A 12,173-nucleotide genomic window follows, 5' to 3' on the forward strand; every position below is an offset into this window, starting at 1 on the left:
CACACCTGTAATCCTAGCTACTCCGGAGGCTGAGATCTGAGGATCACGGTTCAAAGCCAGCCCGGGCAGGAAACTCCGTGAGACTCTTATCTCTAGTAAACCACCAGAAAAACTGGAAGTGGAGCTGTAGCTCAAGTGGTAGAGTGCTCACCTTGAGCTGAAGAGCTGAGGGACAGTGCTCAGGCCCAGATTTCAAGCCCCACGACTGACAAAAAAAAAAAAGTCAGTGTATGGTAAATAACCTCCATTTCCCAAGAAGGCTCATGGAGAAACTAAGGAAAACACTGTATATTACTCTTTTTACAGTGAGTCCATGCCATGTTTATGTGGTGAAGTGAGTGGCCCCTGGGGCTGGAGAATGAACACATTTCATCATTTCTTTTCTATGGAAGTCACCACCACTACACAATTTCTTCTTCTTCATGCTTTCTTTTTGTCTTATTTCACCCTCTGTTTTACATGAGAGAAGCATGCTTCCTTTGATCCCTGGAAGGGTGAGAGCCAAGCTTTATTCTCCATGTGCTGGGCAGGATGCTGGAATGACAGAAGATCTCCTTCGGCAAGTGGGAGACCTAGAGACTCTGGAATGTTCTTGTCTCACAGTAAGTCCCTTCACTCTTAACTTCCCATGGAAATACATAAATCTGATGGGTGTGAGTGTCATTGCTTTGTGGCACAGTGGTACAAGCCCAACACAAGTGGATGCTGAGTACTTGGTGGATTAGCCAGTACCCAGTGCTTGGCCTCCTGGGCCTAGGTTTCCTCATCCTGTTCTCATGCCAGGCATGTGTAATCATTCTGTTCCCACTCAGGGCCCCTGCTGTCACAAAGGGATGTGGAGAAGGAATGAGGAAGGGACAGGGCAGAGAAAAAGCCAGAGGGTGGCCCCTGGAGGACCTGCTGTGTTCTCTGCCCTCTTCCCCTGGAGGAGCTGGGAAAAGGACAAAAATCATCTCCCTGTTTCTTCTTGTTCTACGTTGTCACCTTCCCAACTTCTATCTACAGTAAAACTTGGGGGCCAACCAATCCACATAACCACACCATCTCCACCACCATCTTCCTTACCTTGAGGGGGGGAGTCTGTTAAGAAAGTACCCATGGGGTACTGTACAGGGGAAGCTGAAAACAGGCATCTTTTAGATGGAAAATTGCTGGTTATACTGGGTGAGAGCAAGAGATGAATGCTTGTTTCCATGTGGGTACTTTTGTGGAGAGGGTCTTAGTCTCTGTGAGCTGAGCTTGGCTGTCTGTGAAATGGATCTCACCTTACATTTGTCACTACCACCTGGGGGGAAATGAGGAAACCTCTAAAGTGTCCATGAGCTATGTAGTGCTTTATCACGTATCATCCTGACCCATCTCCCAGGGGCAGACACCATGACCCCGAACCACGAGTATCAACGCTTAGAGCACCAATGGAAAGAGATCAACAAGTGCTGAGATATATCCCAGAAGGAGTGAACTTTGGGCTGGGGCCAAGGAGTGCACTGAATTACGTGTGTGGGTTGGGAAAGGGGAGAGTCACAACACCTTTTCTTTACTGCTCTGTTTTCTTGTCATCTTATTTTATCATCTAGTTTGACACTGGAGGAGCAGTTTCCCATTTACTCCAGGGGCAAAGTACAGGACAGAGCAGGGCAACATGAATGTTGGACCAAAGGGGAGTCAGGAGATCAGATATCACTCAGTAAAAGAATGTCAGTGAGTCACTTCTACTGTGTTGACCTCATCCTAATGCAATGACACCCTATAGCTGTTGTCTGAGCATTGAGTTAGAAAACAAGTCTGGACACCACTGTTTAAGTTGGGATGATATTTTAATATGTGCATATCCATGTTCTAGACAGAATCACAAATGATGTCCGGTGATGCTCACCCTTGTATAATCCCCTCCCCGCTGATGGAGGCAGAACCTGGAAGAGGATGAGATATCACTTGATTATGTTCTCTTATATAGCAAAAAGAAGACTCTCTGGATGGGTTTGACCTAATTAAACTCTTTGAAAGCAGGGAAATTTCTCCCATATTCAGAGGAGAGGAAGTCAGAGATTTAAAGTGCATGAAACATTTAATATCAGCATTGCTGGATGGGAGATGTGGAGGGTGGGGACCATGGCAGAGAACTGGATTGTCTGTAGGCACTGAGAGCGCTCCTGGATGGCCATCAAAGGAATGGAGACTTCGGTCCAACAGTCATTGGAGAATGATTTCTATGGCAACAAGAATGGTATTGGAACTAGATTTTTACCTAAAACCTTCAGATGACAACTCACTGAGCCAATGCTGATGTCTTGACTCCAGCCTTGTGAGACCCTAAGCAGAGAATGAGGTCATGCGCTGCCAGACTTCTGACCTACAGGCCTGTGAACTAAAGAAGGGGTAGATGCCAGTCACTGCACTTAGGATTAAACACCTGAAAATCAATGCCCTTCAGCTGACTCAAATCCATACAGAATTCATACGTGTGTGTATGCATGTAGGATAATTAGAAGGAATATACCCCATGATAAAAGCTTCTACCAGTGCCGGGCGCTGGTGGCTCACTCCTGTAATCCTAGCTACTCAGGAGGCTAAGATCTGAGGATCATGGTTCAAAGTCAGCCCAGGCAGGAAAGTCCGTGAAACTCTTATCTCCAATAAACCACCAGAAAACCAGAAGTGGTGCTGTAGCTCAAGTGGTAGAGCGCTAGCCTTGAGCTGAAGGGCTGAGGGACAGCGCCCAGGCTCAGAGTTCAAGCCCCACAACCAAAAAAAAAAAAAAAAAAAAAAAGCTTCTACCAGTATACAATGGGGCCAAAGTTTATAAGTTTATATTTCAGTACATTTTCACATATCTAAATAAGCAATGGATTCCTTGTTAATCAGAGCCAAACATATTAGAACTTCACTCAAGTAGAATACATTAAATTTCTGACTTTTCAAAAGCCATTGTTCATAATAGGCAAATGTATGAATATAACTGCAGTTAGAGGTAAAACTACTGTTTGATTACCTCTCCCCTCATAGGGAAGCTCTACTGAGAATTTCCTGTGTAGTTATGGATACATCCCTAAACAAAACATGTAATGTTTCACATATTTTAGCTCTGTTATATGTAAAACATCTATTTATCAATTCTTGACATGTTTTATTCTGAGTTGTGTTTCTGAAACCCGTCTTGTTATGTGGCTTTGGGATATTTTCACAGTGTAGCCATGGTGAGTTACAAAACTTGCACACATGCTTGAGATTCTCTGAGTGCAGATCAGAGAGAACAACAGCTGACAGGCCCTACTTTACTCTCTCACATGCTGCTAAGTGTGTCTACAAAGAAATGATACCAAAGTGCCCTCTTTCAGAGGTATATGGAATTCTCATGACCCTGCAATTTCACTGTAATCAGGACACAATGTAAATACAAACACAAGCATCAAGTTTTCTTGTTAGACCCTAAAATTATTCCAGGACATCATGGAGGCACAAATAAGACTACTAGCTGACCATTTACAAATGCCATTGTGAAATATAACCATTAATAAGGAAATTCAACAGGGAAAAAGGAATCCTATCACATGATACCAGATCAACAAATCCTTTAAAACTCTGAAAAACTTTGCAGGTATTTAGAAAAACAGTCACTTGCCTTTGTAGTTGGATTATAACAGAATTTTAAAAATTAGCTAAATATTAATCATTAAAATAGTAAAAGATATATGTTGTTTGACAAAGCAGTGTTACTAGTGAGACTTTAACCACCCAATATAGTTGGAAAATCCTGTCTCACCATCACTCATCCCTTCACACTGCTCAGAGCTGAGGTGGGTATTTCCGTGGCTGGCTCAGTGCCTTCAGGCTTCTTGACCCTGAGTCATCATCCTTCAATCCAAAAGGAAAATGTAAATCATAACTAAATGACCAGCTTTACTGGTCTATTCATAGAGCTACCCCTAGTGTTCACACAGAGTAGTGTTCAAGTCTTTAGGACTTGTAGACCTCCCCCAATTCCTGCCTAAGAGAAATCTCCCTCCACTTCTGTATTTTGAGGCCTTCCTCTACCAACTACATACAAGCAGCCAAATAGCCCAGTATTTCGTCCCTTCCCCCTAGCTTTTTTGTCAGTGGTGAGGCTTGAACTCTAGGATTGGGTGTTGTCCCTGTGCTCTTCAGCTCAAGGCTAGCACTCTATCACTGAGCCACAGTGCCACTTCCTGTTTTCTGGTGGTTATTTGGAGATAAGAATTTCATGGACTTTCCTGCCTGGGCTGGCTTTGAACTATGATCCTCAAATCTCAGCCTCCTGAGTAGCTAGGATTACAGGCATGAGCCACCAGTGCCTGGCAACCACCCTCCTCCCCAGCTTTATTTGAGGTGGTCTTGGAGCTTGAATTTAGGTCCTGGGTGCTGTCCTTGAGCTTTTATGCTCAAGGTTAGTGCTCTACCACTTGAGCCACAGCTCCACTTCTAGCTTTTTATTTTTAATTTTTGGTGATTAATTGAAGATAAGAGTCTCAGACTTTCCTGCCTGGACTGACTTTGAACCGTGATCGTTGGATCTTAGCCTTCTGTGTAGGTAGGATTACAGGTTTACCTACCAGTACCTGGCTTCCCCCACAAATTGAAATTTTCATAAAGGGTGTAAGAAACACTGGTTTTAGATGGCTTCTACTTCCTGGTCTCCCATAAACCTTCCATGATACAAGAGAAAGAGCGCCAGCCTGATCACTGCCGGAAATGTAGTTAAGGTGAACACGAGGATAAAGATTAGCCATTACAAAGCAGTATGTGTTCTGATACATTCATTTCAGATCTGTCAGCAGCCACACGAGATGCCTGGGCTGGCAGGTATTCTCAATGGTGAATAACCTCTTTATCATGCATGTCATGTTTTGTAGGCACATCCATCCATGAAGAAAGACTAGCAAATACCTCACTGTTAGCATTGTCAGGAAAGTTATGTCCAGTCAATAATGTAAATAATCTGGTGCTTCCTACAGTGCAATAAATATTAGCTGTCTTTCCCCCTCAAAGCAGGGAATTTATATGGCTCCTTTGCCTAATTCCTCATAGACCCCTTTATCAGGGGACAGATCAAGAGATTATGTTAGTTGTCCTTTTCTAAATTCTCAGCTGAGACTTTTTTGTGGTACCAGAGATTGAACCTAAGGATTTGCAGATACTAGGCAAGATCTTTACCACTGTGCTTCATCTTCAGTCTCCTCAGCTGAAGCTTTGTTGTTGGCAGAAATAGGACTGATGCATCAAAGGCCACTCTTGTTATTAAGTTATACCAATAAAGGCTGCAAATAATGGATAAACCCACCTGAAATCAACTCTGTATGTCAGTGTCCATTGCCCTTTCATCCCACCAATACTAGCTAATATTAGCTTTTGTTTGTTCTAACAATCCCACATGATCATTAAGTTCACAGATCAACAACCTAGGGAGAATTCTGCCTACTGTCCCCATCAGTATCTCTAATTATAATTTCTCTAATGAATATATTTACTGTGTATGCTTTCTCAGTTGATCTGAATTCTGGAGGTGTTTGCCTTCCCGGAAATGTGAGGACACTGCAGGGAGAACTGTGGGGGAGGCATTTCCAGTCTGTAGAACTGTGTGTACATCATTGTTGCCATAGAAACCTGACGTCATCATGGCAGACCTGCTGAGTTTTCAGTGCATCAATGCAGATCTACATGATCAGATTAAAAGAGCAGGGTCCTATCTCCAGGTTTTCCAAGTAGGCAAAGGGTTTGGGTGCCCAGGCTGGGAGCTGAACTTCCCTAGGGGATGAAGATCCTGGACTCAACTCAGCTGTTTTTCTGCTTCAGGACTGGGAGGTCTTGAGATGCTGAGAAATGAGGGACCCTCCAGCCCCAGGGAGTATGGTGTCCTGCTCCAGGATGTCCAGGAGCTACTGCCCACATAGTGAGTCCAGCATCACCCTCTTTGAAGTGGGGGTAAGAATGTTTCCCCACAGGATCACTGGGACCTTCAGTAGTGATCCACATAAATGTAGCAAAATCATAGCCCTGTGGTTATTATGGGATCATCAATGTCTATGCAAATTCAGGTCACTTTGTTCTCTCTCTTCTCTCCTCCTTTCCCTTTCCCTTTCCTTCCACCCTTCTTCCCTCCACTTTTTGTGCCATTACTGGGGCTTGAACTCTCTACCACTTGAGCCTTAGCTCTACTTCCTGATTTTTGGTGGTTAATGGAGATAAGAATCTTAGGGCTTAAATTCTAAATTACTAGGCCAGGGGGTCCTTAAAGGAGTTTGCTAGCCAAAACTCTTCTTTGAAATGGTTAAAAAAAAAAAAGAAAGAATAAAAAGAAAAAAAAACTTGAGGACTCTCTGTGAATGTTAGAAACATTAAGTTGAGAAGTTATCTAGAAAAAGCAAGCACTGAAGCTTATCTGTTGTCTCTATGCACAGAGCCATCTCCATATTTTACATAATAAGCACCCATCTTGGCTACCTCAAACCTTTGCCTGAGGATTGGGGGGGGGGGTCATGTATCAAGTGTTATTCCAAAACTACTCTAGAGGCTGAGATCTAAAGAACAAGGTTGGAAGCCAGACCTGGCAGCAAAGTCCCTTGTGACTCTTATCTCTACTAAACTACCAATAAAAGCTGGAAGTGGAGCTGTACCTCAAGGGGTAGAGTGCTAGCTTTTAGCAAAAGAAGCTTAGGGATAGCACCCAATCCCCGAGTTCAAGCCTCAGAACTGGAACAAAATACTACTACTACTACTAATCATCATCATCATCAAGGCAGCTGATAACAACTGCCATTTGTGAGTCTTTTAGTCCTGTTCCTGCATACGAAGAGCAGATGTCTTCCCCACCCCCTTTTCTCTTAATGGATTTTTCTGCCTGGTCTGGCCTTGAAGTGAAATCTTCTGATCTCAGGCTCCTGAGTAGCTAGGATTATAGGCATGAGCCATCAGTAGCTGGGCTCTCATTCCTTTTCATATTCATTACTAGAAGATGATAGATAAAGAAAAAACATGACTCTAATGAGAAGCCTATTGTACTTATTATTTACTACTCAATTGTATCAATGCCATTGGTCACACCCTCGCATGGTGCAGTACATATAGTCACTCAGTAGGCATCAGGATTGCTCTATTCTTTCTCCCTAGGCAGTTTATATCAGGTGTCTGAAAGGCGGGTTCTGAGGACCTTGGTATTGATGATGCTGAAACTCCTGCTGTACTCCATATCTGAGAAGAAAACTCCCCACATTTCTGTGCAGTATCATCTCTGCCAGTAAGTTCAGAAAAGGAGAAGAAATCACATTTGTGGAATCACATTTGTGTAGTTCACAAAATCGTTGGAAAGTAGACAAGCTACTTAGAACTCACCATTGGGAAAGAGGTATAATTTCATTAGCTACTACCTGCTGGGTACTAGCCCTTGTGGTTCATTTTAACAGATGTTTTCTTAGCCAGGATGCCCATGTAATTCTAGCTATACAGAAGGCTGCAATCTCAGGAAGAGGTTTGAAGGAAGCCAAGAGAAGAAAGTGCATTAAACTCATTTCTAATTAACCACCAAAAAGCTGGAATTAGAGGTGTAGTTCATGTGGTAGAGCACCAGCCTTGAGCAGAAAGGCCAGCGAGAGTAAGAGAGCCTGAGCTCAAGTCCCAGGAGCAGCACAAAAACGAAAAAAATGCACATATAAAACATTCCATTTATTTATTTGTTAGTTTCTTCGTTTAGTGCCAGGACCTGTCCCTGAGCTTTTTTGCTCAAGGCTAGGACTATATAACTCGAGCCACAGCACCACTTCTGGCTTTTTTGCTGGATAATTGGATATAAGATGTTCACGGACTTTCCTGCCCAGACTGTCTTTCAACGGCAATCTTCAGATCTCAGCCTTCTGAGTAGATAGGATCACCAGTAGCTGTCTGAAACATTCTACTTATAATAAAGGAAATAAGGTATAGAAATGAGAAATAATCTAACCTTCTAACATAAATATATCACATTAGCAAATGTTAGTAATTACAGATTTATTAACTTTCTTTAATATTGTAAAACCCATTATTTATACAGAGTTAAAAATCCAACTGCTCTTATCATTTACTTTGTTGGTACATATTGGAAAAGAGATTTTAAAGCTTATTAACTGTTTATTTTCTTCTATAGTATCTTTTATTTTACGAGCACAAAGGGAAGTGGAAAGGATATAAAATAGCTTATTAAATGAAATCTGGCTGCTGGCAAATTGTGTGGTCAAGGGATGAGGTGGCAAGTGATGGATGATACTCTATTTCTTAATATGCTAGGTACTGAACCCAGGAGCTTGCATGTGCTTGGCAAGTGCTTTAACTACTAAGCTATGTTCACAGTCCTTTTTTACTTTCATGTTGTTGCAAGGGACTGAGACTAGAGGATTACTAGTTTAAGTCCAGTTTGGGCAACTTAGTAAGAGTCTAGAGTTACAGGTGAGAACTCCAATGCCAAGTGATGTCCAATGCCTTTTGACTATTGTTTGTTTGACACAGGGTCTTGCTCTGTAGCCCATGCTGGCCTTGAACCTAAGGGCCTCCTGCCTCAGCCTCCCAAGTGCAAGGATTACAGGTTTGCATCAACATGTTTGTTCCTCTCAACATGACACCATTAACTGGTGCTGGGAGGAGTCCAGTGTGGGGCCTAGGAACTGCCTCTACTTCTCTCCCTGGATCCTTTTTTGTGGACTGAAGTGTTATCCATCTGTAGCTCTAACGGGGTGTGAAATTTAGATATGGGACGAATGCTAGGAAATTGCTGACTGTTAGGGAAGCCCTGAGAGGAGGGGACTTTGTGCAAGAAATCAGTGTAAACTGTGGCCTTAAACTAGACAAGTCTAAACTAGACAAGTCAGTTATGACAATAATAAAAGCAGCTTATCTCTCCTCCTAAGATCTACCTGGAATCTCTGTCTAAAGATGGCACTGCCATCTCTGTGACACCAGAAATTCATTCCCTTTGATTCAATTCCAACTTACAAATAATAAGAGCATGGTTTTAGAGAAAAGCTAACAAAGGTTTATCTGTTTAGCCTGGAACAAGGACTGAAAGCAGCCTCTACCTCCCAAGTGAGGAGGACAGCACTTTAAAGGAAGCCTTGCGGCTTCCAGGCGTAGGTGCTGAAGCATGACTTGGGGCCAGATGGTGGCCTTGGGGATGCTTATTGGCTGGTGTACTGGTGTTGGTCTCGCTTGCTGTTCTATGTCTCCCTGTTCTGAGTGTTCCTTCACTCCTGTGATCAGTAAGATAAGGAGAAGAGCATGGTGACCTTGCCTGGAGCTCAAAGAATGCTCTTGAGTTCCTTCACGTAGGGGAATAGGAGAGAGAAAAAGTGAAAGAAAAAGGATGCCCATTTAAAAATTTGTTGGAAACAACTTTTATAAGAAAAAGCAGGCTGGATAGTAAAGTGAATTAGGTATTAGACTAAAGCTTCAGCGGTGAGCATATGTAGGCATCTGTTTCTGTGGCATGCATACCTTGGAATCTGGTTCTGATGTAAGCAATGATAGTGTTACTGTTGCCTATGCATAGGTAGGAGAATGAGACATGGGGGAAGAATGAGCCCTTTGAAAGGCACAGATGGTCAAGTCTATTTGCAAGACCCCACTGATAGGGGACAAAAATGCTTTCATACATTGTTAAATAAGGACCTGGACCATCAGCTCTGCTAAGTGAGATGCTGGCCTGACTACTGTAGAGCTCTTTTATATGTTTGTAAAAGCTGGACCTAGTTCCCCCATAGATAAAAGGTAGCTTCTTCTATGAGACTATTCAATATGAAAATGTTCTGTACTAAAAGCGGATAATACAGTAGTCATTAGCTACCTACATATGTTGACCACATGGAACCAGTATGACTGAGGAACTGAGTTACTAATTCAATTTCAAATGTAAATAGCTAAATATGTGTAGTAGCTACTCTGTTGGCTAGCTGCAGCTATTCATTCTGCACCTTGTTTTTCACTTATCAATATATCTTGCAGATTCCTCCATCGTACTACAGACCATGGAGCTTCATTGCTATTTATATCTGCATAGGGCTCTAGATTGTCCATGTACCTTATATTATCCCATCAAACAACAATGGGTCAACAATGGACAACAGGAGTCATGTTTCTAGACTTAAAATTTTCGTATTGCTTCGATAGAAAGTAGATTGCTGAGTCCAAGAGTAAATTCCTAGGTAATATTGTTATATAGGATTGCATCCCATCCACAGAGGCTGTAACAGTTAACATAATATGCAACAATGCATAAAAATGTCTGTTTCCTCTGAGAATGTCATGTGAGAAATCTATGCAAACCATTGCACTAAGTCAGAGGAATTAGGTGTTCAGATAGGTGTTTGCCCTTGAGAATTCTGTCTCTATCCTTTTCTGTCTCTGTGGATTTAGGTCTTACATGAAGCTGAAACTCCATGTCACTTACTAAGACCAAATAGAAAGGGCCACCCTCCTAGGGAAAAGACAGATACAAAATCAGCTCAGAATCTACCACTCTATTCTACCAAATGACTAAATGAAAAAGGGAAACCTAGGGGGCTGCAGCATAGCCCAGTGATAGGGCACTTGCCTAGCCTATTTAGGATCTGGGCTCAATCCCTAGCACCACCAAAAAGCAAACAACTGACTTGAGAGGAAAAAGAAAAAAAAGGAAACTTATAGGTAGTTCCCTGAGAGGAGCCAGGACCAGACCATACAAGGTTTCCTCATTCTTTATACTGTACCTATGAATGAGAGCCTGTGATGAGAAGGGAGCCCATTTGTCCTTAGGTGCTTCAGTTTCTCCAGGTTCAACATGTCCTCACAGCATTACTGATGCTGAATTTCAAGACTCAGGGTAGCTGTTGGAATAAACTTTCCTGGAGTTAAGTCTGTCTGAGACTATACTCCCCTAGGTGAGCTCCAGCATCCATGTTGCTATTCTTGAACATACCTAGTTCTGCACAATGAGAGAGAGAGAGAGAGAGAGAGAGAGAGAGAGAGAGAGAGAGAGAGAGAGAGAGAGAGAGAGAGAGAGAGAGAGAGAGAGAGAGAGAGAGAGAGAGAGAGAAACAGACAGACAGAGAGACAGAGAGAGACAGAGAGACAGACAGAGAGAGACAGAGAGACAGAGAGACAGAGACAGAGAGACAGAGAGACAGAGACAGAGACAAAGAGACAGAGAGAGAAAGAGATACGAGAGGTGTAGGACACATAAAAGAATTGAACTGACAGTGCCTTCCATTTCAGTGATTTTTAAATACATAGGAATTTCCCACAGTTTCACTGTGCCTTCTGTTATCAGCTTTGCGGAGTAATTTTGTTTCTCTTTATAAAAATTATACTTTTTCATTGTGATCAAAACCACCTGTGGGAAATGGAGAATCTGGCCACCTGGTGGTCAGAGTCACAATTACATGGGTGAAAAGCTCCAAGGATTTTGCAAAATGTAGGCTATGTGGGAGAATGAGGAAGTTGCTTGGATTCTGTGGTATAGGTGAAAAATTTCTGCAATCTTCCACAAAATGGTGGCCACTCAGATAATATCATGTTCTTATTAGGGTCCTTATTCTTAGGACTGGAATTCTAGCTTCTGAGTGAACTAAATAGAAAGCTGCTTGGCTTGATGTGTGAGGAATTACTGTGACGATTTGGATTTAGAAGCACAGGGACAGCTGTCCCCTGGACAGATAAGACTACCAAGTAAATTGTTTTATCTGCTTCTGTTTGCACATGGAACACTACTGTGAATGTGTTTGTGAAGAAATGAGTGCTTAGTCATCATAATTTAATCAGTTTGCAATATATTTTAGCATTTCAAAATAAAATTTGTACATTTAAATACTACAGTTTTCATATTTAAACACATGTAAATTTATTAAAGAATTCTATGCTTCACCTTGTGGCATATTCACTTCTTAGTAAATAAATCATTGTAATATTGAGAGACCAAAAATAAGTTTAGCAGTAATTTCAGACAAAACTAAAACATTTGTCATCTGTTATTGGAAAGTAAGTGTTAGATCCTGCACCAAGGCAAGATAACAGTAAGATTTATTAAGGGATCAGTCTGCCCTGACCAGTCCAGGAATTTGGGCAGTCTCTTCCCCCAACTCTGTAGGAAAAACATTTAAGACAAGACATAATTCAGCATTCCTGTGGTTAGCCCCACTTATCCAACCAATGATGGATGA

General features: G+C 42.1%; 1 protein-coding gene across 1 annotated transcript in view; it reads left to right on the top strand.

Annotated features, from left to right (window-relative positions):
* The first annotated feature begins 508 nt into the window (after window positions 1-508).
* The window catches only part of Nxf3 (nuclear RNA export factor 3), a 126,281-nt gene continuing 114,616 nt past the window's right edge, over window positions 509-12,173 (top strand). Inside the window, exon 1 of the mRNA XM_070040007.1 lies at window positions 509-602. The gene's annotated coding sequence lies outside the window, so the exon portion shown is untranslated. The remainder of the gene's footprint in view (window positions 603-12,173) is intronic.

This window comes from Dipodomys merriami, unplaced genomic scaffold (assembly GCF_024711535.1).
Source record: "Dipodomys merriami isolate MVZ:Mamm:240054 unplaced genomic scaffold, mDipMer1.0.p SCAF_3, whole genome shotgun sequence".
Classification (NCBI taxonomy): Eukaryota; Metazoa; Chordata; class Mammalia; order Rodentia; family Heteromyidae; genus Dipodomys; species Dipodomys merriami.